This window comes from Helianthus annuus, chromosome 4 (assembly GCF_002127325.2).
Source record: "Helianthus annuus cultivar XRQ/B chromosome 4, HanXRQr2.0-SUNRISE, whole genome shotgun sequence".
NCBI classification, from domain to species: Eukaryota; Viridiplantae; Streptophyta; class Magnoliopsida; order Asterales; family Asteraceae; genus Helianthus; species Helianthus annuus.
Window position 1 is genome coordinate 207,916,427 of NC_035436.2, and position 26,859 is coordinate 207,943,285.

At 43.5% G+C, this 26,859-nt stretch overlaps 2 long non-coding RNA genes across 3 annotated transcripts; both read left to right on the forward strand.

The window, feature by feature from the left end:
- The first annotated feature begins 14,525 nt into the window (after positions 1-14,525).
- Positions 14,526-15,778, forward strand: LOC110886775. Its single transcript, XR_002562999.2, has 2 exons — positions 14,526-15,235; positions 15,325-15,778. It is a non-coding gene; the product is annotated as an uncharacterized LOC110886775 (long non-coding RNA).
- A 3,879-nt stretch (positions 15,779-19,657) lies between these two features.
- On the forward strand, positions 19,658-24,754 carry LOC110886776. Of its 2 annotated transcripts, XR_002563000.2 has the most exons (4): positions 19,664-20,370; positions 20,460-20,764; positions 22,414-22,690; positions 24,311-24,754. It is a non-coding gene; the product is annotated as an uncharacterized LOC110886776 (long non-coding RNA). The 2 variants fall into 2 exon arrangements; XR_004890978.1 differs by having other exon boundaries at positions 19,658-20,764; positions 21,562-22,690.
- Positions 24,755-26,859: the final 2,105 nt, after the last annotated feature.

Consider the following 26,859-nt stretch of genomic DNA (forward strand, 5'->3'; position numbering starts at 1 on the left):
CCAATGTTCTGGGGATCCTTCTATTTGGAAATTGTTTCCGACTTTTGGTCGAGAACCAGGTTGCCGGTGAGATGACGAATTTTCTGCCATGTGTAAAAACAGAAAAATGGAATGAACTGAATCGAAACGAGGTAGAAACTAGAAAAACTGAGAAAACGGTGGGCGCCAATGAAGAAACACTAGATAAATGGTCGGAACCGAGATATCTAGGGGGTTTGAATCCGCATAAAAAGGTTAGCTCTCTCTCGATTGATTCAGTTGCTACCGATCTCCTTCTCCGGTGGATCTGCAAAAAAGAGCACCGTTAGCCTCGTCAAGGGGAGAAGAGGGTTCTCTCCTTGACCCGACTCCGGTGTGAGAATAAGTATTGGTAATGGAGAAGAGAAAGTATTTGAGAGGTAAATGTGATCTGAGTTTATACCTGAACAGTTCTTGTATTTATAACCGGGAGTTTGGGAGGGAAAACCTGTTATTGAAAAGATGACGGAAGATGCTAACGTCGTAGCGGTTATATTTCCTTCCGTTAAGTTCTTTAATCCCACGTTAAGTTGTCTCGATCCGATGTGATTGCACACGGATCGTGGTTAGATCTATGGCTGGGGGATTGCCACGTGGAAAGTGATTAAGTGGAGACTGGAGATCATTCTCCAATTGCATGCTTTTGTTGTGATTTCAGGGATGCTTGTGATAATGACACGTGTCCAGACGGTTATAACCGTCTGGGTGGTGCACGATCATATTCTTTCTAGAAGATTACTGCTGTAATCTAGTATGACACCTTACTGTGTGTACACAGCTGAATAAATCCCAAGTCTGGGTAAAATGATATCCAAGTTTGGATATTTGGGCGGAAGTATTGATCTCAGGGTTTTAATGGAAGAAGGCGCAAGGATTTTATGCTTTCCTTTGAGCGCGCGACTATAATTTGATGATTACTTTCTCCCTTTTGTAAGACCGATGCGCGGCCGCGCAAGGTTAAAAGGTTGAAAGGCCAGTTTGTGGTATGGTCTCAAATCCTTTTTATGAGGTTTTTGGGACCTTACCCCTTTAGGTGTCTAGAAGGTAGTTTGGAGTCTGGAGAAGATTCTAGGCCATGTAGATGGTCTTTGTTCTTCGTAAATCAAGCTGGAGATCCGGTAGAGTCATGTGACGACTCTTCCGTACTGGTGAAAAAGTTTCGTCTGATGCGAAATTCTCAGCCTAGGGTTTTGATATGGTAGCATGGGCTACGTGCTTCTGATGTCATCAAGGTTGGGTGCCACCTGTTGGTGTGTCGAACCAACCTTTGAGATCTTGTTGGAGGTGTCCACAAACTTCGAACCAACCTCTGAGATCGTGGCTGAAGATGTCCACAAACTTCAAACCAACCTCTTAGATGGTGGTTGAAGATGTTCACAAACTTCGAACCAACCTCTGAGGTGGTGAATGAAGAAGAGAGTGGTCTTCAGAAGTAATTGGACATGTAATGATGATCCCTTTTGTGGGGTGTTCATGTTCTTCCAATTAGCTCTCAAGCAACAGCACGTCCTTTGCGGTTACCTCATTGCTTGGCATTGTTGGCCACGTTTGGCTGAACAATGTTGGATACTTGCGTCATTGTTGGCCGTGTTTGGTCGAACAATTTGAATCTGGATAATGGTCAAATAAACATGGTCATAGGCATGGTTATGCCCACCATTGTTTATTCTATCCGTCTTACAAGTGGGTCAACAAAGTCATAAGCAGACTTGTTACCGCTGTTCGGCCGCTTGTTGTTCAACGAGACCTCTTTAGGTGAGTGGGAATCTCGTTCGCATATGTTCTTTAGCCACTTTCCTTCACGCTCCAATGCCGAGGAGTTTTCCTTGAAGTAGCTTCGTTCATCAGTGTGATGACTTAGTCGTGGCTCTTCCGTAGCAACCATTTGCGGAGCTATAAGTGCGTCCGCAGCTACTCATAAGTGTCTACGGTTTTGCAACCCCAGACTTGCTTGAAAAGAGTGTGTTGCTTGGATGTGGCTCTTGAAGGATCAGGAGTCAGGGTTGCTGATGTGCGGTCGCGTACATTCCCATCCTTTTTCCTTAAGGATAAGTTGTTTGCGCACCCTCTGTGGTTGTGAACCAGACACGAGGGATTTGAAGCTTGAAGAGAATGAAGGCAATGCGGGTTACCTGTTTCTGAGATGCGGTTCAGTCCAAAGAACAACGCTGGTTCTGAGCATCTGACACACCTGTACGGGCTCATGTGTCACTTCCGCATATTCCACGTGTGCTCGTAGGTATATGCGGATATAATTTATACCCCCTTATATAATATAGAGATATAGTTTTGCCTTTTTTGAGGGGTATGTAAAAAAACGACATGCGGTATGGGTTATGGTGCGGTATACTAGAGAAACCGCATGCCGCTTGTGTTTGGATAATATTGTCGCTTTTTGTTGCATACGTGGCTAAGCGCATGTGTGAGTTGGTGGAAGTTGGTGAGATTTCCTGGCATGTGCTGAAATGAAAGGACATTTGCACTGCCCGAGGTCATAAATGCACTGTAGCAGGAGTGTAAACGTCTCTAATGTCAGGCGTGTGTGCGGCCACGCGCGCGTGGTAACCGTCAGCGGAACCGTCGCTGAACACGTGGCACCGCATAATTCGTTCTTTTTGGACGTGATGATTCAGTTTCCCTTCTGCATTTATTGCGATGAGTATATAAGGGGAAACCGTTCGTGGTTTCCCCTCACTTGTTTCAAAATTTCAAAATTTCCCGGCGAGAGAGAAAAGATTCCTTTGTCTTCTCCGATAAGTTTTCTGAAATTCCGGTGAGATTGTTTGAGTTTTCGTACTCATTTTCTTTTCTTCTATATCTTGATGGCTGAACCATCAAATCCACACAATGTGTGGGGTGAAAACCCTGAACAACAGTCGCCGGTGGCGGCTGAGGAAGATAAAGACGATGGTGGTGCACCCGGTGGTGGTCTACCGGTACTGAAGTGGTCACAGGGTCAATTTAATACTCTGATGAGCAGTATACAAATGGCCCAGGAGTTTGGGGCCACCTACCCATAAGAGGGTGACACCGGTGCCGATGCTCCAGCGGGATTTATCACCTTGTGGGCTGAGTTCTTTAACGATGGCAACCTCCGACTGCCTGTGACGATGTTTGTTGCCGAGGTGTTAGAATATTATCACCTTCATATTTCCCAATTGAGTCCGTTTGGGATGTTTCGGATTAGGAACTTCGAGTACACTTTCCGTGCTCTTGGTTTGGACGTTACTGTTGAGAATTTTCGGCGGTTCTACCAGTTAACGGTAAACACCGGATTTTTCTCTTTTAACCAATGGTATGGGAGTCCCAAGCTGATGACCCCTCCGAAAGGTCTTACCAAGTGGAAGAAGAGGTTTTTCTACGTTAAAGCCTGTGCGGTGCATGCCAACATGACCTTTCGGAACGTGAATGTGGGCGTTACCGCGGAAGATATTGCTCTCCCCACCGCAAAGACTGTGGATTGGTTCTCTAGGCTGAGACCTATTGAACTTAAGAAACTGGGCAACAATGAACTTTGGGTGTTGCGGATGATGCTAACCAGGCCTGATAGGAGGGCAAGGCCTGTTGTGCGGGAAAAGAGTGGTGGTAAGCATTATCACCCTTGTGCGGTTTCCTTGCTTCCTTTACTTGCTTTACTGACTTTGCATGTGTTTTATCAGAGGATGCTCCCCTATGGAGGATGTTTGAGCCGGATTTCGAGGGCAAGGTTGAGTTGCTTCCGTGTGGGGAACGTGAAGGTTTTAACTTGGAGATTGTTGGCAATTTCCGCGTTCCCACACATGATATGTTGAATGCACCCCTGCCGTAAGGCAAAGGTACATTCTAAAACTTCCTTTGTTGCTTAAAGTTCACCATTTGATTTGCTTGCTTGATTTTTCGAACGCATGTAATCTTGGGGACCTAGGGAAGTTTGAAGTGAAAACTGTCCCTAAGAAACATGTGGAGAGGAAGCAGGTGAAGAAACCCACGCAGGGTCGCGGTAAGGGAAAACCTGAGGGTTCTGTTGCCCCTCCTTTGGTGTCGCAGGCGGCAGGTATCTCTCGTTCTTGTTACCGCAGATATACCGATTACGTGGTAGTATCTGACACCCTTGAGGGTTTGGGTGTTCTAGGTGGTGGTGCGGCTGCAGGTGGAACCTCTGCCGTTTCGCAGCCTGCTGGTGAGAAGAAGAGAAAGCCAGAGGAGAAAGCTGCTGGTGCTGGTGAAGTAAAGCGTCGGAAGATACAGACCAAAAGGTCAACTGGTGCGACGCAAAAGAAACCTGCGGTTACTTCTGGTAAGTGATTTATAACTTTTGCAAGTGTTTGTATGTATAACTTGTTTTCTGATAGTTATTGCTTTTTTGTTTTGCAGAACCGCAAGATAAAGATTTTTCTATATTTGAGGCTCCTCCGTCTCCCCCGCGTGCGACGGGCGCGGATGCGGGGGTTACCAAGGATTTTTCAGTTCCTTTTGTCAAGGTGGTGCCTGATCCCTCCGTGCAGGCGGAGGAGACTGTGGAGAAGGCTGCGTCCCAGATTTTTGATACTGTTGATTCCTCCAACAACCTGATCACTCCAAATGATGCTGATGATTTGGAACTGAGATTTTCTGATGTTGGAAAACAAAACTCTAGTGCTGAACAGCCCAAGTCTCCTACTGCTGAGAAGGTTTCTGGTTCCGCTTCTGGTGGTGCGGGTTATGAAGGGCCTCCGATTCAGCCTGGAGAGTCTGAACTGGAGTATTACTACCGCACCTATACAGATGACCGGGCCGTGGCCTATCATCGTCCCCCTTGGAGTGTTTTGCAGGGGGATGATGTTTCAAATAATCCTTCTTTTTGCAAGGAGATTTTGGGCGGTGTAGGCACCCCTTTTGAAGTTAATCGAGCTCGCGCCTTGCCGCGTGAGCTCCGGGTCAATCAACTCTCTTCCATGCTTGTGGGGAGTTCCATAATGGCGAACGCCATTATGGAGGACTACCAAGCATTGGGCCGCAAGGAGGAGGAGGCTGCGCGCCTGCGAGCCGAGGCGGAAGAGTTGGTGAGAGCTGCTCGTGCGGGTGCGGAGCAGCTTGAAAAAGATAAGGCTGCTTTTGAGAAGCATATGCAGACCGCGGAGTGGGCTGCAACCGCTGAGCTGAAACAGGTTCGTACTCTTGCCAAGTTACTTTCTGATGAACGCAAGAGTTGGAACGAAAAACTTTCTGATGAGCGCAAGAGCTGGAAAGTATCTTGGGCATTATTTCGTGTGCATCAGGAGTTGATTAATGTCAAGGCAGCGAATGCTGCTTTGGTCAAGGAGAAAGCTGCGGCTGAAGCGGTTGCTGGTAAGGCCCAGGAGGCAGAGGCCCGGGTTGCAAAGGCGCTCGAAGAGGCCAAAGAGGCGGGGGCCCGTGCTGCAAAGGCTCTTGAAGAGGCCAATGAGAGGGAGGGTCGCGTTTCTAAGGCTCTTGAAGAAGCGAATGCTGATCGCACCCATTTGAACCAGATCGTTGGGAGCCTCCAGGTATGAGTTACCTTTTCTGTTGAACTTTTCGTTTGCTTTCTGAGTATGTTTAATGACTTTTGTACATACTGCGTTTCTTGTTTTCGAAAGGCTGAGGTGCAGACTAACGAGGCAAAGCTTGCGGAGGTTAATGCCCGTGTGACTGAAGCTGAAAAGCAGGCTAGTGAGGCTGCTGAGGCCAGAGATAGCCTTACGTCGTCATTCAATCAGCTCGAGGCCGACCGTGAGTGGATGCGGTGTCACGGTATTGCACATGTAAGCATCTGGTGCCTTTTCTTTTGTTTGGGTTTGCATGTGATAATCTGATTGCTTGTGTTGCAGATTGTTAGGGCAATCCTGGATGCGCCTGAGACTGCAACTGGTATAGACCTTATTAAGCAGCGTGCCTGGGATGTTGGCTTTAAAGTTGGTTACAACCGATGCATCAGCCATATGAACATCTTGTCTAAAGGCGGATATACCGATGAACGGTCTGGGTTCCATGGTGTGAATACTGAAGCGCTTCTTGACTCGGCTTTTACATCATTTTATGACATGTCTATTTCTGTGCTTGAAAAGCTTGACGAATGCCTGGATGCGCCTGACTATGTAGACCGTTTACGGATGTTGTATGCTGATGCCGATGAATCGGAAAAGGAAAAGGCTGCTGGTGTTGGCAAGGATGGCGCGGGTACCAGCGGTACAAAGTAGGGTTAGGTTGGCCTGCGTGCCCTTTTTTGTTTTCCTCTTATGTAAATGTTAGAACTTTACGTAAATCCTTTGTACACCGCATGGGTGTAAGAATTTTTTGAATATAAAGTTTAACTGTTGCTCAATTTGTACAAGTGTTTTTACTTCTTGCATGTTTGAACGTGTGTATGCAGAACTCTACCCGTTGTAAACGCGGTTGAGTATACTCTATACCTTTGTCGTATGAGTATTAGTCAATTCCAGTGTTTGTCCCGTTAGGGTTTAGGAATTGTGTAGGTTTTGTAAAAACCGTGTGTGTATCCAGCCGGATAGACACTTAATGTTTTGCCTTTGCTGGCCTATTACAATATTTGTGTGTGGTCACCGCTTTATGTGGGTATCGCGAATGAAGACTTTGCCAATCTGTTTTTGCAGATACCGCAAAGTGGAACACACATTTGTAATAGTAGTAATAAACAATATTGAATTGAATTGCTCATTTATTTATTTGCCAATGGCCCGCGGCCCGGTAGGTTACATGGAAAATGTAAAAACATGGCTTACATGTAACAGCGTCGAAGCTGTTGTGCATTCCATGTGCGTGCGATAGGTTCGCCTTCTAACGTTTGCAATTTATACGCGCCTTTGCCCAAGACCTCTTTGATGAGGTAGGGTCCTTCCCACTTGGGGGCAAGTTTTCCTGGGCGTTCAGCGTTAGATGCTTCGTTATCGCGAAGGACATAGTCTCCCGGGTTAAAGGTACAAACCCGCACGCGTGAATTGCAGTATTTTTCAAGCTTGGTTTTGTACTTGGCCTTGTTGATGGCAGCGTTTTCGTGCCTTTCTTCTAGGAGGTCCAAGTCAAGCCTGCGTGCTTCATTGTTTGCTATTTTGTTGATAGCCAACATTCGAGGTGAAGGAAGACCTACTTCCGTGGGGATTACCGTTTCTGAGCCATTGACCAGGCTGAAGGGTGTCTCCCCGTTGCTCGTTTTTGGGCTTGTTCGGTGAGCCCATAAGATGCTTGGAAGTTCATCGACCCAGCTACGCCTGGCTGTTCCCAACCTTGCTTTGATGCCTTCGACTAGACTTTTATTGATACTCTCAACTTGGCCATTCCCTTGCGGGTGTGCCACAGAGGAGAATATGTGTTCAATATGTAGTTCTTCTAGCCATTTTTGAAATTCGTCAGCAGCAAAGTTGGTGCCGTTATCGGTAACGATGCACATTGGTAGACCAAAACGGCAGATGATGTGTTCCCAAATGAATTTCCTCGTTATCATAGCAGTGGTTGAGGCGAGTGGTTTTGCCTCTACCCATTTTGTGAAGTAATCGACAGCTACTATGATAAATTTGACCGTACCTGTTGCGTCCGGGAAAGGTCCGACCACGTCAATTGCCCATTTTTGAAAGGGCCATGCGGTGGTGACCGGGATCAAGTTGTTCTTGGGCGCAAAGTCTTGGGAGCATGTCGCTGACAATTAATACACTTGCGCAATTCTTTGACGGCATCCAGGTGCATGCCGGGCCAGTAATACCCAGCATTCATAGTTTTAGCCACTACCATGCGTGGCCCTGCGTGTATGCCACACATTCCCTTGTGTATCTCTCTGATGAGGTATGTGGCATCTTGGGGGTCGACGCAGCGTAGGAGTGGGCCCAGGTATGATTTACGGTATAGGATGTCGTCTCCCATTTGATAATGGCACGCTTTGTATTGCAACTTACGTGCCTCTGACTTGCTTTCGGGAGTCACACCTGATTGCAAGTATGCAATGATTGGTGTCATCCAGGATGTTGTACCGTACTGGATGACATTGACTTGGAGCAGGGGTACTGAGGGATTCTGTAGAATTTCAATGCGTATCTCCTTTGCCAGGTGCTGGAAGCTGGTGGATGCAAGTTTTGACAGTGCATCCGCGGATTTGTTTTCACTTCTGTTGATATGACGGATATTGAAGGAAGTGAATTTTGTTTTTAGTTGCAGAGCTTGCTCGAGGTAGAGGATCATGATATCCCCTTTTGCGGCATAGTCATCGCGCATCTGCCCTGCGACTAACAAGGAGTCGACGTGTGCTTCCAGATGTTGTACGCCAAGCTTGACTGCCAGACGTAGCCCTGCCAATAGAGCCTCATACTCTGCCTCGTTATTTGTGCTTTTGAAATCGAGGCAGATTGCATAGGTAAGCTCTTGGCCATCGGGGCTGATGAGTCGCAGACCTGCGCCTGCACCTTCCTCGTTGGAGGCACCATCGGTAAAAAGTGCCCAAGTTTCTGAGGAGGATGGTGTTGGTGTAGGGTTTTGTTCTTCTTTGCATTCTTGGATGCGATTTGCCGGTACCTCGGCAACGAAATCAGCTAGGACTTGGCCTTTAATCGCGTGGCGCGGTTTATAGTTCAGTGTGTGCGCGCCCAGCTCGATTGCCCATTTTGCTAATCTCCCAGAGATGTCAGGTTTGGATAGGATCGGGCCGATCCTGTAGTTGGTTAACACCGTGATGACATGGTTTGCGAAGTAGCGTCGCAACCGTCTTGACGCGTGTACTAGTGCTAGTACCAACTTTTCCATTATTGAATATCTTGTCTCTGGGTCGTTGAGCATCTTGCTGATGTAGTAGATGGGTGTTTGAACTCCCTCTCGCTCCACTATTAGTACTGCACCTACCGCATTGTCTGCGGCGGATAGGTATGATATAAGTGGTTCACCTTTGCGTGGTGCGGTTAGAGTTGGGAGTTGTATCAAACACTCTTTCATTTCCCGGAAAGCGTTTTCAGCCTCTGCGGTCCATTGGAATTGTTCTTTCTTTAGACAGTTCTGCAGGGTCTTGACGAAAGGATAAGACTTAGCTGCATGGTTGGCTAAGAATCTGTTTAGTGCGGCTAGCCTGCCGGCTAGTCGTTGCATCTCTTTCATCGTTGAAGGCGATGGCATGCGCTCGATCGCCTGAACTTTTTCCGGGTTTACCTTGAATCCATCTTTGGTTACGATGAATCCAAGGAATTTGCCTTCTTCCATTCCAAACGAGCATTTCCCTGGATTGAGCTTCATATTAACGCTTTGTAGAGTTTGGAATGTTCTTTCAATATCGGTGAGCATGGTATCCTCTTCCATGCTCATGACGACTAGGTCGTCCATGTAGATTTCGACACTTTTGCTAATTTTCCCGCGGAAAGTGTCGTTCATCAGTTTTTGATAGGTTGCGCCCGCGTTGCGCAACCCAAACGGCATTTTTGTATAGCAGTAATTTCCGGTAGGGGTGCGGAATGCCGTTTTGTCTTCATCCTTGATTGCCATCTGTACCTGGTGGTAGCCTTTGTAACAATCGAGGAAGCACTTCCATCGAAATGGTGCGAGGTTATAGACCTTTTCGTCGATCTCTGGAAGTGCGTAACAATCCTTGGGACAGGCTTTGTTAAGGTCTTTATAATCGACGCACATGCGCCAGCCCCCGGATGGTTTCTCTACCATGACTGGGTTGGACAACCAAGTGTGGTACTTAACTTCCCACAGGATGCCTGCGGAGAGCAGCTCTTCGACCTTCTCATGTATCGCCTGGTTTTTTGCGGATCCAAGGTGGCGTTAGCCTTGGATCACCGGCTTGATACCTGGCAAGGTATTCAAGAAATGTTGCGCGATTTCGCGTGCGACCCCAGTCATGTCTGCGGGTGCCCATGCGAAAATATCTTGGTTCCCGAAGAGAAGCTGTTTCAGGTGCGCTCTGGTGTTGGGGGACAAGGCGTGGCCCAACGTGACCTTTTGCTCTGGGTATCTCGCGTTGAGAACCCATTTTTCTGGTTGGTTGTTGGGGGTAGGCCTTGCTATCTTGGTCGGACGTATTTCGTCCGACAACATGACGTCTCTGCGCGCGTAGATTATCGCGACGCCTGTTTCGGTTGGGAAACCGACAGCAGAGTGGGGTACGGACGTAATCATGTTGAAATCGCCCTGGGATTCTCTCCCGAGGAGCACGTCATATTTGGAGGTGTGAGGCAAAACCATGAAGTTCACCTCCTCTGTTCTTGTGTGCCTTCCGTTGGTGAGGCGCACAGGAAAAGTAATTTGGCCTAGGGGAAAAACAGTTTCCCCTGCAAACCCGGCCAACGGGTAGTCCACCGCTTGCAACCGATCTTTGTCCTCTTGGTCGAACTGGTTGAAGTACTGCTCGTATATGATATCAGAAGTACTGCCTGGGTCGATGAATAATCGTTCTGTGCAATAATGAGCTAGGTGGCCTGTAATAACGACAGTGCGCCTGTCACGCAGGCCGCCTCGGACTTTTGGAAAGATGACTTGCTCGTCTTTCCAGTCATTGTCCGGTCTTCTCGCCGCCTTGCGCGGCCTTCCCTTGCCTCCATTGATCATATGGATCGAGGCCATATACATGGTCCTCTTCCCGGAGGAGGTGCCCTCGCCATGGGGTGTGATGCGTTTGTTGGCTTTTTCCCCACCAGGCAACAGGTGTTGCAGCTTCCCCTCCTTTAGAGCTCGCTCAATCTCCAGTCGGAGACTGATGTAGTTGTTTGTTGTATGGCCCTGGTCCTTGTGATACTCACAATAGAGAGTAAGATCTTGATTTTTCTTGGACTTCATTGGTTGGGCCGGTCGCAGGAACTGCGCGTCCGTAAGAAGGACTTCGCTTGGCGACTTATTGATCTCGGTCCATTTGCGGTCCCGAGATTCTTTCTTTGACGCCCGGTTGTCCCGTTGGGCGTTAATTGTTGCCCTTGAGTCGAACTGGTTGGTACGCGGGAAATATGGTTTGGGATCGCTGCCGCGATTCCCTGTGTCCCGGTTGCGCTTATTGTTGCGCTTGGGCTCGTGGCGGGAGGTTTGACCTTCCGCTTGGGGTTGTGCCTTTGCGAGGTGCGGTTTAAGGGACCACTGAGTCTGGGCGTGTGTCTTGACCGCAGCCATGACATCTTCCCATTTCTTTGGCAAGCCATCCTTGCCGGAGATGGTCATAACCATCTGTTCGTCTCTGACGGCTTTGATGAAGTGGTTACGTGCCATTTGGTCTGCCACGTCACCTATCTCCAGGCATTCTTTGTTGTATCGGGCGACGAACGCTTCAAGAGATTCGTCGTCCCTGCGCCAGATATTCATGACGTCCATCGAATCACGTTCGTGACGTCGCTGCTGGCTGAAATGCGCGAGGAACTTTGCATGTAAGTCCTCAAATGAGGCCAGTGATCCTACTGGCAAAGAATCGAACCAAGCCCTGGCCAGACCCGTGAGGGTCTGGGGGAAAAAATGACACCAGGTGGGTTCGTCCCACCTGCCGTTGCACCCTGCACCCATGAAGATGTTCATGTGATCGTCCGGGTCGGACGAACCGTTGTATTTCCCAATGTTAAATGGGAACTTTGTGGTGGTGACATGGGCGTGGGCGATTTCTGGGGCGAATTTCAAGTTTTCGGCCGCAACTTTTGGCGTGTAGGGTCGGCTCTCGGGGCGCTTTGCAGCGCGGAGGTGTGTGTTTCGGGGGTGAGTGGGAGGAGAATAGTTGCGTCCTCCCGGTATGCTGCTAGTGGCATGAGATTCCCCGCAATATGTATGGTCGTCCGGGTCGGTACGGCCATATCCTTCGTGATGGGACTGCGGTCCCAGCAGGCTTTGAATGCCGGAGCCGCGATGGGCTATGGATTGCCGCCTATTATCGCCTTGAGGGCCTAGGCGGCTTTGTATTGGGCCTCTGGCACGAGACCCATATGAGGAATCGTCCTCATCAATTGTGCGGACCTCACAGTAAGAGGATCTGCGGTCTTCACGCCTGCTTCGGGAGGATGGGCGTGAAGGAGGCCTGCCGTCGTATTGTAAAATACGACCAGCAGGGGTATGTGGTGCCGGAGTAGGACCGGCAGGTACCTGCGCATCTGCGTAGGCTCTGTTGTATGTCGCGGCCAGCAGAGCTGCTTGCTGGTCGTACCAGGCATGAAGGTTCATGCCCGGAGGGATCACAGCTGCGTACTGTGACAGGTCGTGTCCAAACGTAAGGGATGCGCCCCCTTACGTTGATGTGCCATTGTGGCCAGTATTTGGGATTAGAGGGGTGGTCCTCGCAGGCCCTGAGTTGGTGGGGTTGAGGTTATCCCCAGCAGTGTTATTCAGACGTCAGACATGATCTTTTGAGAGGGAGAGGGATGGTAAAAAAGTGCTAAGAGTAGCGGTGGGCGTCAATGATGAAACAATGGTTAACCGGGCAGGGTTAACTCACTGGTCTCGTCAAGAAGAGTTAATCCCTTTCTCTCGAGGATCGCTGGCTAGGTCGTCCGCCGGTTGATCTCCTGCACAAGGAAACAAGCCGTGACTCGTAACAAGGAGGATGGCGTGGGGGGTGCTCCTTGTTACCACTCTCCGGCGTGAGAATCAGTAGTCTGCTTGGGAAGCAAAGTATGATAGTAGTAGTAGTGAGAGAGTTGTGAAGAGAGATACCTCAAACCTGGTTTGGGGTTGGTACTTATAGATGAGGAGTGAAGGAGGAGTTGAAGGGACAGACTGACGACGTGCAGCCCTTATGCAGGTGTGCCAGGCTTGTCGGTTGTGGAGGTGAAGCCACGACCTACTGCAGTGTCAGTCTGTTGCTTACGTGTGGTCTGACAGGCGACTGTCATTGGTGCCACTTGCTCTGTGATATCAGTCCCACTTGCCTCGTGGGCAGGATGCGGTGTTGCGCCGCATCGCTGCCTGCGGTAACCGCTGTCGTTTCCGCGTTCTCACTATGGCGAAGATTGTGGGATGCGGTGCCGGGCCGTATCACCACTTGTGGTAACTGTTGTTGTTATCCAGCTCCCTTGTATTGATAGAAGTGTTCACTGGATGCGGTGCTAGGCCGCATCGCTGTGAGTACTTCCGTTTTCATACACTAGATGCAGTGCCATGCCGCATTACTATACCGTTCTCATATTCCAGGTAAGTCCTCCTTCATCATTGGGCAGATTGGATTCGACTACTGTGTTCGCGCGTTCCCGCACGGACCTTATAGCCGAGGAGTGAAAGAGTTGAAGGGACAAACTGACGACGTGCAGCCCTTATACAGGTGTGCCAGGCTTGTCGGTTGTGGAGGTGAAGCCACGTCCTACTGCAGTGTCAGTCTGTTGCTTACGTGTGGTCTGACAGGCGACTGTCATTGGTGCCACTTGCTCTGTGATATCAGTCCCACTTGCCTCGTGGGCAGGATGCGTTGTTGCGCCGCATCGCTGCCTGCGGTAACCGCTGTCGTTTCCGCGTTCTCACTATAGCGAAGATTGTGGGATGCGGTGCCGGGCCGCATCACCACTTGTGGTAACTGTTGTTGTTATCCAGCTCCCTTGTATTGATAGAAGTGTTCACTGGATGCGGTGCTAGGCCGCATCGCTGTGAGTACTTCCGTTTTCATACACCAGATGCAGTGTCATGCCGCATTACTAAGTTCTCATATTCCAGGTAAGTCCTCCTTCATCATTGGGCAGATTGGATTCGACTACTGTGTTCGCGCGTTCCCGCACGGACCTTATAGCCGAGGAGTGAAAGAGTTGAAGGGACAAACTGACGACGTGCAGCCCTTATGCAGGTGTGCCAGGCTTGTCGGTTGTGGAGGTGAAGCCACGTCCTACTGCAGTGTCAGTCTGTTGCTTACGTGTGGTCTGACAGGCGACTGTCATTGGTGCCACTTGCTCTGTGATATCAGTCCCACTTGCCTCGTGGGCAGGATGCGGTGTTGCGCCGCATCCCTGCCTGCGGTAACCGCTGTCGTTTCCGCGTTCTCGCTATGGCGAAGATTGTGGGATGCGGTGCCGGGCCGCATCGCCACTTGTGGTGACTGTTGCTGTTATCCAGCTCCCTTGCTGTGACAACCGGTAATTTACGCGCTTAATTATGTGATTAACAGGTGATTACGCAATAATAAATAGTGTTTACGACGCTTATTAACTAAATTAGGCCCTTGGAGTGCCCAGGAACGTTTGTTCAGCTATACAGTGCGCGTGTGGTGATTTACGAAAAATCTGCTGAATATTACGCGACAACGGACCGATACCGTACAAAATACTGACGACACCGACAAATATGGATGTGACACGAATATTTTTATATGGAGTTGGGTCGCGATATCAGGTCTCGTATGAGTTACGGGCCACTTACACATGAGATGGGCTTGTGGGCCCTGGGCCCAAGCCCAAAACCCACAAACCTAAACCTACACGACATATTGGATCTTAACAAGATCTTACGAAATCCTATTAAGATCTATGCAATCTCTACAAAATATAGCAAATCTTACCAAAATCTTCATATGATCTCTTTAGATCTTTACTCATAGAACGAAACGGAGTCACATTAGTCAATACCCACCTAATTGAGTATAAGACCATGCCCCCCCCCCTCATTTCATTATACACACACAAATAAACCCCATATCACAAACACATCCGATCAGATCCTGTTCCTCTCATCTCCTTCATTTCTTTTTAAAACAACCCTAATACACACACATAAAACACCTTTCTACACACAAAACCTCAGACATAACACAAACAAACACCCCTGTCTTCTTATACCATGCCCTCTTCCTCTCTGTGTAAACATAAACGGCCGACCACCGGTGTGAAGCCGGTGCCGGTGCGGTGACAACGACAGAAAACCGGCGACTACCAGTGGTCTCCTCCGATAACACCCCCTACCCCTCTCGGTCTATCTCCCCTCTCGTTCTATACATTCAAACACACAGAAATCAGCTCCCAACCCACATGTTTTACCCCCTATTAATCGGACCAACCACCACCATCTTTTGGTGGTGGCAGACTACAACAGCAACACTACCACCACCACAGGCGGCGGCGCTGTGGTGGTTGGTGTCGGACGATACAGAAAGCAGAGAGAGAGAGACCGAGAGAGAGAGAACCGGTGTTGATAGTGATCGGTGGTACTCGTCTCGGACCGGTGGTCCTAGCTTCAGACCGTCGGGTTTCACGATGACACTGAAGACGATGACAGAGAATGGATGATAAGCATGCTGCTGAAGATGTCGGTGGTGGTTCGACGCGTTGACCGGAGCTGACTGAGGTCCGACAGCTGCTGATGCCCGGTAAGCACTCACCTCGGTTCCTAAATCCCTTTTACGTTTTCTTGATTAGTGACTGATGATGATGAGTGTTATTGCTGTTGTTACTGGAGCTGGTGGCCGAGGCCACTGCCAGCGACATCAGCTGAAGTAATGAAGCTATTCAGATGGTTTCAAGTCTAGATTGGGTTACGTTTCATTATTCGGGTCAACAGCTCGGGTCAACGGTCACAGGCTAGTCAACTCGGTCAACAGTCAAAGTTTGGTCATCGGCTCGGGTCAACAGTGGACAAGTTTGTTTCAGGTCAAGCATGGTCAACGGCTCCAACACGGGTTCAGATTCGGCTCGGTTCTGGTCAGATTTAACTCAGCGAGTCAACCCGGGTCAACTTAGTCCGTGTTTCGACATGAAGACTTGGTAAAAACTAATGACACGTTTAGTATTTTCGTGATTTTTACTTACGTGATAACGAGCTCGAACCAAACAAAATAACGAAAGTAATAGTTAAAGAATACTTTGATTTATTATTTCGTTTTTATAAATTGATGATACGTAATTATTGTTGAGTATTGATTTGATTTTGAAAATATAGAGACAACTTGTGTTGTCGGGGCGTCCAAAAACAGAGGAAACTCTGCCCGTTTTTTTTGAGAAAATCCGTACAAATAACGCGTTCTATTATATAACGAAAACCAACGATTCGGAAACTATTTACAACAACAAACATAGTTGTTTTGAACTTCGGAAATTCGACGAATCCTATTATAAAAATAAATATAGTTATGTATTTATTTTCGAGCAAACAAAACAAATCCTTTTATAAATAAATATAGTGTTATACATTTATTTCGGATATCGAACAACACGGATTCGCTTTCATAAAAAAAAATAATAAATATAGTATATATTTATTTTAAACATACAACGACTCGATGGAATTTTTATAAATATAACTTTTATATTTATTTCAAACGCCGAAACAGCATATACGTATATTTTGGCAAATATATACAAGACGCAACATATATAATACAAGTTTATTATACGAATATTCCTACATACTCAAACGACTTCTCGCGGCAATTTAACTTAGTCATTTTCATTAAGTTAACTATTTACCGTCAAATCGTTCGATCAACGATTCGGTAAAGCTCGGTAACACGTAGTTAGTTACTGCGTTTATTTAGAGACTTATTAGATATTCCGTGTTAGGAATATTGTAGAATGCACGCTAGCAAGTCAAGTCTTGGAAACGACATCAAGAAGTCGTTAATTAGCTAGCTTTGCACTGGAATATTCAGGTGAGTTCATAACCCCACCTTTTTACGATTTTACATTTTTCTAAATGTTTTCGGGGTGGAAAGACATGCACTTTTTACAAAGCATACAAGGATTACATATTTTTAAACCATTTTACAAGCAAGTTTTAACTGACACAAATGGTTTACGAAAAGCTTATGTTTTTATACCGGTTTTCAAACAAGCATATTTTTCGAAGAATGCATACACACGAGTTCTAGTTTTCTAAACTACGGAAAAATACAAATACAAGAGTTTACAAGATACAAATGTTACAATGTTTACAAATGGTGAGATGGAGTACAAAAACATTCAAGTGAAACATTCTAGATCATGTCTCGAATAGGGTACCATAAGCACCATTAATCAACGTATACATTCAGACCGCGGAACAAAAGGTTAGATCTAATGGGTTTCAGGCAACCCCACTCTTGGCCTACTTCTACCAATGAGTGCTTCTGTGTCTCAGTCAAAGTCGACAAAAATGCCTAGGTTTGGTGGCTTCCTATGTCGTGACACATGTTAGTGGCCTTGCAAACCACTAGCGATCACAAACATTCATAGTACTCAGTTACAGATACATTCTACAGGATACATTCAAACAGTCATAGTACTCCATTACAGATGCGTTTTACAAGTTACTTTCAAACATTCATACATTCTACAAGTTTCATATTATGTTTTCATTCAAGAAATTAAACATTCAAGTATTTAAACATTCAACAATACGACAAAAACCGGTCATTCAAAAAGATTTATTTCAAATCTTTTACAAACAAACTATGAACTCGCTCAACTTTATGTTGATTTTTCGCATGTCTCTTTCTCAGGTTGCATTTCTAAGACAAGGCACGGTTGGAATAGGGGAACCATGAAGAGTCGAGTACTTAGTGGCGTTCAATTACTAAAAGACTTAGATTGTTTGCTTCCGCTGTGCAATGAAGATACCAGTCCAGTCACGCCAATGCTCTGATATTCGGGGTGTGACAGATTGGTATCAGAGCTATAGGTTACAGCGAATAGGGTTCTCTGTAGAGATACCTAGGCTCTAACCTCACTTTCCTCTGGGAACTTAGAATATTAAAACCTAAATGTATACAGAATGCATAGTACTCGAATATGGTTTCCAACCGTTGCCGAAAAACAAACAGTCAAGATTCTGTTTACAAACACACACTAAAGTCGTGTCTTACATACGGTACACAAAAACGATTACATACAGTACATAAAACCCTGAGAGTTTAGGAAACATGCATTTAAGACCTTTGGAAACTCATGTTGAAGTTCATTAAAGGTCATCACGTAGGTACCACGTTTATTAACTCGGACAAACGCCATTATTATGTCGTCCATGCTATTTTAAATTAACCAAGCAGGTAACCTACGCAAAACAAAGCACGAGCGTGCAAGATTTCACGAAACTCGATCTACATGACGACAGAGGTTGAAGTACATTACGTACGACTTTCGAGGAAGCGGCAGTTTGGCACGCGGTCCTGCGAACTACATGAATCACTCCAAGGAGAAGACGTATGTCTCCGCATTCCCCCTATCGCAGTAACGACGAGTACGTATGTTTGACATTTCATGATGATGTCACTTAACAACCGGTTATCACATGCAACCCCAGGTAAAGTCCTTAAATTTCTTTTATTGAAATTTCGACTTTCACATTTACTGAGTAGATTTTCGCATCGCTACTCCTCTTAATGGTCATTGCATCACAATAACTTCTTCATTATAGCGAATGTTCATTTGCTTCATTTCTCAAAAATTCATATGCTATGCATGCATCGTTTGTTACGCATGTGGTTTCGTTTCGAATAAAGCGTTTCATTGAAGCTCAAGTATTGTTTCGCTAAACCTAATTGTTGATTTGTGATTCAAATGACCTGCATTATTGTAATTGTTGACTTCTTTGTTATCGAGTCAACACATTCTCTTGAAATTTCTTTTCTTTTCAAGTTACATACATGGTTTTCGTTGTGACCATGCCGAAAGTTTTTCTTGTCGAAACATGCAATTATTGTCGGCTTGCGCCAAAGTCAAATTCAATTGTTTGAACTTGTTCATTTCACATATTCAATTCAAGACACCATATGATGTATTGAAAACATCATATTCGAATTCGTTTTAACAAGCGTTTCATTGTTCTGAGTCGTAGTAGATTTGCTTGGTCTACGACTCCATTAAGTCGTTTGTTGATTTCGACACCTTGTGGTGTCAATACAGACTTGTAGCTTGGGCTAATCATGATTGAACGTTTTATGCAAAACACAGGTGATACTTGTTCGATCACCGCTATACTTGAATTGTTTCATTCACTGCGACGCCTTGTGGCGTCGGTAAAACTTGCAGCTTGGGCTGATCGTGATCGAGCGTTTCATGCAAACTAGTACATTTGAGCTTGTTGAAATCTAAATTCATTTATTGGATGCAATCATTTCTAGAATTCATTTTCATCTTGCGATACGTCCTTGAATTCACATCATTCGAATAAGTCTTGATTCGATTTCATGATCGTTCACTTTGGTACTATTCGTATTTTCTACGCATAACGTAACTCTAGGGAGTTAACGTAGTCTAAATTTCGAGGACGAAATTTTATTAACAGGGGGAGAATGTGACAACCGGTAATTTACGCGCTTAATTATGTGATTAACATGTGATTACGCAATAATAAATAGTGTTTACGATGCTTATTAACTAAATTAGGCCCTTGGAGTGCCCAGGAACGTTTGTTCAGCTATACAGTGCGCGTGTGGTGATTTACGAAAAATCTGCTGAATATTACGCGACAACGGACCGATACCGTACAAAATACTGACGACACCGACAAATATGGATGTGACACGAATATTTTTATATGGAGTTGGGTCGCGATATCAGGTCTCGTATGAGTTACGGGCCACTTACACATGAGATGGGCTTGTGGGCCCTGGGCCCAAGCCCAAAACCCACAAACCTAAACCTACACGACATATTGGATCTTAACAAGATCTTACGAAATCCTATTAAGATCTATGCAATCTCTACAAAATATAGCAAATCTTACCAAAATCTTCATATGATCTCTTTAGATCTTTACTCATAGAACGAAACGGAGTCACATTAGTCAATACCCACCTAATTGAGTATAAGACCATGCCCCCCCCCCTCATTTCATTATACACACACAAATAAACCCCATATCACAAACACATCCGATCAGATCCTGTTCCTCTCATCTCCTTCATTTCTTTTTAAAACAACCCTAATACACACACATAAAACACCTTTCTACACACAAAACCTCAGACATAACACAAACAAACACCCCTGTCTTCTTATACCATGCCCTCTTCCTCTCTGTGTAAACATAAACGGCCGACCACCGGTGTGAAGCCGGTGCCGGTGCGGTGACAACGACAGAAAACCGGCGACTACCAGTGGTCTCCTCCGATAACACCCCCTACCCCTCTCGGTCTATCTCTCCTCTCGTTCTATACATTCAAACACACAGAAATCAGCTCCCAACCCACATGTTTTACCCCCTATTAATCGGACCAACCACCACCATCTTTTGGTGGTGGCAGACTACAACAGCAACACTACCACCACCACAGGCGGCGGCGCTGTGGTGGTTGGTGTCGGACGATACAGAAAGCAGAGAGAGAGAGACCGAGAGAGAGAGAACCGGTGTTGATAGTGATCGGTGGTACTCGTCTCGGACCGGTGGTCCTAGCTTCAGACCGTCGGGTTTCACGATGACACTGAAGACGATGACAGAGAATGGATGATAAGCATGGTGCTGAAGATGTCGGTGGTGGTTCGACGCGTTGACCGGAGCTGACTGAGGTCCGACAGCTGCTGATGCCCGGTAAGCACTCACCTCGGTTCCTAAATCCCTTTTACGTTTTCTTGATTAGTGACTGATGATGATGAGTGTTATTGCTGTTGTTACTGGAGCTGGTGGCCGAGGCCACTGCCAGCGACATCAGCTGAAGTAATGAAGCTATTCAGATGGTTTCAAGTCTAGATTGGGTTACGTTTCATTATTCGGGTCAACAGCTCGGGTCAACGGTCACAGGCTAGTCAACTCGGTCAACAGTCAAAGTTTGGTCATCGGCTCGGGTCAACAGTGGACAAGTTTGTTTCAGGTCAAGCATGGTCAACGGCTCCAACACGGGTTCAGATTCGGCTCGGTTCTGGTCAGATTTAACTCAGCGAGTCAACCCGGGTCAACTTAGTCCGCGTTTCGACATGAAGACTTGGTAAAAACTAATGACACGTTTAGTATTTTCGTGATTTTTACTTACGTGATAACGAGCTCGAACCAAACAAAATAACGAAAGTAATAGTTAAAGAATACTTTGATTTATTATTTCGTTTTTATAAATTGATGATACGTAATTATTGTTGAGTATTGATTTGATTTTGAAAATATAGAGACAACTTGTGTTGTCGGGGCGTCCAAAAACAGAGGAAACTCTGCCCGTTTTTTTTGAGAAAATCCGTACAAATAACGCGTTCTATTATATAACGAAAACCAACGATTCGGAAACTATTTACAACAACAAACATAGTTGTTTTGAACTTCGGAAATTCGACGAATCCTATTATAAAAATAAATATAGTTATGTATTTATTTTCGAGCAAACAAAACAAATCCTTTTATAAATAAATATAGTGTTATACATTTATTTCGGATATCGAACAACACGGATTCGCTTTCATAAAAAAAAAATAAATAAATATAGTATATATTTATTTTAAACATACAACGACTCGATGGAATTTTTATAAATATAACTTTTATATTTATTTCAAACGCCGAAACAGCATATACGTATATTTTGGCAAATATATACAAGACGCAACATATATAATACAAGTTTATTATACGAATATTCCTACATACTCAAACGACTTCTCGCGGCAATTTAACTTAGTCATTTTCATTAAGTTAACTATTTACCGTCAAATCGTTCGATCAACGATTCGGTAAAGCTCGGTAACACGTAGTTAGTTACTGCGTTTATTTAGAGACTTATTAGATATTCCGTGTTAGGAATATTGTAGAATGCACGCTAGCAAGTCAAGTCTTGGAAACGACATCAAGAAGTCGTAAATTAGCTAGCTTTGCACTGGAATATTCAGGTGAGTTCATAACCCCACCTTTTTACGATTTTACATTTTTCTAAATGTTTTCGGGGTGGAAAGACATGCACTTTTTACAAAGCATACAAGGATTACATATTTTTAAACCATTTTACAAGCAAGTTTTAACTGACACAAATGGTTTACGAAAAGCTTATGTTTTTATACCGGTTTTCAAACAAGCATATTTTTCGAAGAATGCATACACACGAGTTCTAGTTTTCTAAACTACGGAAAAATACAAATACAAGAGTTTACAAGATACAAATGTTACAATGTTTACAAATGGTGAGATGGAGTACAAAAACATATTCAGACCGCGGAACAAAAGGTTAGATCTAATGGGTTTCAGGCAACCCCACTCTTGGCCTACTTCTACCAATGAGTGCTTCTGTGTCTCAGTCAAAGTCGACAAAAATGCCTAGGTTTGGTGGCTTCCTATGTCGTGACACATGTTAGTGGCCTTGCAAACCACTAGCGATCACAAACATTCATAGTACTCAGTTACAGATACATTCTACAGGATACATTCAACCAGTCATAGTACTCCATTACAGATGCGTTTTACAAGTTACTTTCAAACATTCATACATTCTACAAGTTTCATATTATGTTTTCATTCAAGAAATTAAACATTCAAGTATTTAAACATTCAACAATACGACAAAAACCGGTCATTCAAAAAGATTTATTTCAAATCTTTTACAAACAAACTATGAACTCGCTCAACTTTATGTTGATTTTTCGCATGTCTCTTTCTCAGGTTGCATTTCTAAGACAAGGCACGGTTGGAATAGGGGAACCATGAAGAGTCGAGTACTTAGTGGCGTTCAATTACTAAAAGACTTAGATTGTTTGCTTCCGCTGTGCAATGAAGATACCAGTCCAGTCACGCCAATGCTCTGATATTCGGGGTGTGACACTTGCATTGATAGAAGTGTTCACTGGATGCGGTGCTAGGCCGCATCGGTGTGAGTACTTCCGTTTTCATAACTAGATGCAGTGCCATGCCGCATTACTATACCGTTCTCATATTCCAGGTAAGTCCTCCTTCATCATTGGGCAGATTGGATTCGACTACTGTGTTCGCGCGTTCCCGCACGGACACAGGTAAGTTGTTAGCTAGTGGGGGTTTTGATAAGGGTAATGGTCACTCGCGGTCGTGCTGACGCAAGATTTGGGACCATACCCCTTCACTAAGCTAAGTGGGTTATGTTCTTATTTTAAAAAAACGAGAGTAGTAATCAATAAGTCTGAGATACCAACGTTGGAAGGAAGACTCAGGGGTGTTCATCGAATCGAATATCGAATTTTCGAATTATTCGAATCGAATTGTTCGAATAATTTTTATTTTTCCTTGAATTCGTATTCGATTCGAATTCGATTAAAACCTATCGAATTAGATTCGAATTCGTATTCGAATAAAAAATCCAATTCGTATTCGATTAAAAATTCGAATTCGAATCGAATTCGAATAAATTCGATTTAATTCAGATTCTTTAAAAACATGTAGAAAACTTTCAAAATGAAACATAAATTTTAAAGCAGCCATAAAGCACGATATCACATTTAAAAGTTTCAAATAAAGTACCACAAGTCTAAAATTCAAAACGAGAAGTCGTGAATAACCACTCCACATTACAAGTTAATATTTTTACGATTAGAAATCTATTGATAGATTTGTTATTTAGGTTTTAGTTATGGGCCATGTAGTGGGTTTGATAATAGGTAATTTTAATACTTGGAAAAAAAATGAAAATAATTTATAGCATAGCCTAATAAAAGTTATATATGTATTATATATAAAAATAATAATAAAAATGTATAATTTTTATTCGAATTTCGAATCGAATCGAATTTGAAATTATAAATTCGTATTCGATTCGTATTCGATTTACTTGACTCGAATTGAATCGAATTGAATCGAATTCGAATTCTTATAATCGAAACGAATTCTTGATAATCGAATCGAATTTAAACGAATTTCGAATTTTTCGAATTCGAAACGAATTCTGCACACCCCTAGAAAGACTTTATACTGTATGTGGTTGCATTATCCGAGAGATACGGATAATAAACCATGGGTGTAGGTTGGTTGATTACCCTTGGGTGGGGGTGTTAGATATTTTGCGATCTGAAATACATTGCGGGTGCTATTAGGCACAAAAAGAGGTTTCTGATCCAATATAGAATCGTATTATGAACATGGGGTGTAAACGAGACAAGTTAAACGAGCTTGTTTAGAAAACGAGCCTGAGCCCGAGCTTCATTTATCGAGTTTGAGTCAGCTTGCAAGCCTAAACTAGCCTATCATTTATATGGTTTTTATTTAATATATTTTTATATAAATATTATTGTTATTTATAAAACTATGATAACAAAACCAAATTTTACAAAAATTCTAATTATATATGTAATTATAATTAATGTAAAATAACTAATATATAATAAATGTGTTGAGCTGAGTTTGAAATGGTACCCACGAGCCGAGCTCAAGCTCTCGTAGGTTTTGAATCAGATGGAAGCTTTGTGTGAAGCATATTGGAGTTTTATGGTGCTAGTGTATTGTTTGTCGACATTAGGAGAATAAAGAAGTATCCTGACTTAGCGAAAACTAATTAATTGTTGTTTACATGTAACTTGCTTAAACAAACATGAAGGGTGAATATGATCATGGGGGGAAATAACGGCGTGACAGTTGCCGGAGAGCGGAGACGAAGGCTTGCTGGAGGGAGCAGTGGCGGAGCTACCTTATGCCGGGGGGCAACGCCCGCTACGGCTTGGTGTGGAAAAATTTGGAAAAATTAGTGTAAATTTTGGAAAAATTTGAGGTTTTTTCGATTTCGTTACGACTTATTTATAAAACGTTACGGTTTGACGAATTTTCTAGATCTGCTTCTAAGAGGGAGGTGGTTGGTTTGCCGGCTGGCTGGCTAGAATGGTTAGGTTGGGTTGGGGATATAGACAAATGTCGGGTCCCATGAAAATTGTTAGGTTTGAGAATATGACTTGTTTTAATTATGGCGGAGCCATAAAGGGTTTTAGGATTTCTTTTTATATATTAATTAAGGGGCGTTACTTAAAAGAAAAAAGTTAACCGAGAACGAAAAGCGTGATGATTTTGCATGCAAACAATCAAGACGAAAGATGAAATTTGAGAAATCTTATGGAATTAATTAATTTACACTTACATTTTTTCATGTTTTGAAATCGGTACGAGACAATTTTTTTACTTGCTAACTTTTCACAAGCTTGCATGAAAGTAGATACACAGGCGCACAAAATTATCTATTATAGTTGTTCATGGGAATGAGATTTTTAAGCCATTAATGAGTCATAAGACATAGAGGTGTAAAAAAAACTGGTTTTAGAACCGAAACTGGAAAAAAAAACCGAAACCGATTTTTTTTTAACCGGTTTTTTTATAACCGGTTTTTTTTTAACCACCGGTTTTTATACCGATTACTATTCTTGACTTCAAAAACCGGTTATTAACCGAACCAGTTATTAAAAAACCGGTCCCAACCGGTTATACCGGTTATTGTTTTGGACCTCAAAAATCGGTTAGTAACTGGAACCGGTTATAAAAAAACCGGTTTTTATTTTGGGTGAAAAAACCGAAACCGGTTTTTGAAAAAAACTGATTTGTACACCTCTAATAAGACATGCTCATGTTTCATTTTTAGAATAAACATATACTAGGTTTTTTCACAATCGCCGCGTTGCGGCGAACTTCTTTTGTTATTTAGTCTGTGTTTACATATGTTTTGAAATCACTACGAGGGCGTTGCGCACGAAACCACTGACAAGAATAAAAAGAAAATATAGAAAAAACACTAAAAGATAACCGAAAGAAGATCAACAAAAAAAGTTTTATGGTAATAATGTTGTTCGTATGAAACCCGTGGTCAGAGAAAAGCAAATGGTACTGGGTACCGGTACTGAATTTCCTGAAATGAAAGATCTTAAGTACAAATTCGGTACCGACTTTTGGCGCCAACCGGTTTTTACCTTCATATACCAGTACCGTAACCGGTATTTTCGGTATCGGTATCGGTTGGCACCGAGCTCATCCCTGTCGGTGAAACTGAAAAAAGAAATCATTAAAAGTTGAAGAAAATCAACAAAAAAAGTTGCACGATACCGTTGTTGTTCGTACGGTATCCATGATCAGAGATGAGCAAATGATACCGGGTAGAACTACCGAATTTCCTGAACTAAAAGATTTTCAAAATCATTTCGGTACCAACTTTTGGTGTTATCTGTACCAGGCTGGTGCCGGTTTTTACCTTCATGTACCGATAACGAACCAGAACGTACATGTATTATGGATACAAGTACCGGTTGATAGAAAGCTTATCCACCTTAAAAAGTAAAGAAATTATTATTATTATTATTATTATTATTATTATTATTATAATATTAAAATAATAAAAGTGTTAAAAACTATATATATACTATAATATTAAAAACACTTATTATTAACATAATATATATATATATATATATATATATATATATATATTTATATATAGGATCACGCTAAAATAAGAACCACCTCGAGTTGTAAGAACCGCGAGAACCTTTTGATCCGGGCCTTGATGGACCAATTTTTTTTTCAGAAACGTAGATGCATGTATAAAAACAACATTTGTAAAAAAAAATTAAAAAAAAATGTCGTGGGTGTAGTTTTGAGCAACACAAGTTTGTGTTTACGGGACCCATAAATTTTCCGACCAGATTTACGGGTCCCGTAAACACAAACTTGTGGCGCTCAAAACTACACACACGACATTTTTTTTTTTGATTTTTTTTTTTACAAATGGTGTTTATATACATGCATCTACGTCTATGAAAAAAAATTTGGTCCACCGCGCCCCCTACGATGTAGTTCTCACGGTTCTTACAACTCGAGGTGGTTCTCATTTTAGCATTCCCCTTTATATATATATATATATATAATATGTTGTTACTGTTCATTAGGTTATATTTTTAATATATAGATAACTTTAAAAAGTAAAGAAATAATTATTATTATTATTATAATATTAAAATAATAAAAGTATTAAAAACTATATATATTTACTATAATATTAAAAACACTTATTATTAACATAAAAAGTATATATATAAAATATATGTTGTTACTATTCTTTAGGTTATGTTTTTAATATATAGATAATATTAAAAACACTTATTATTAACATAA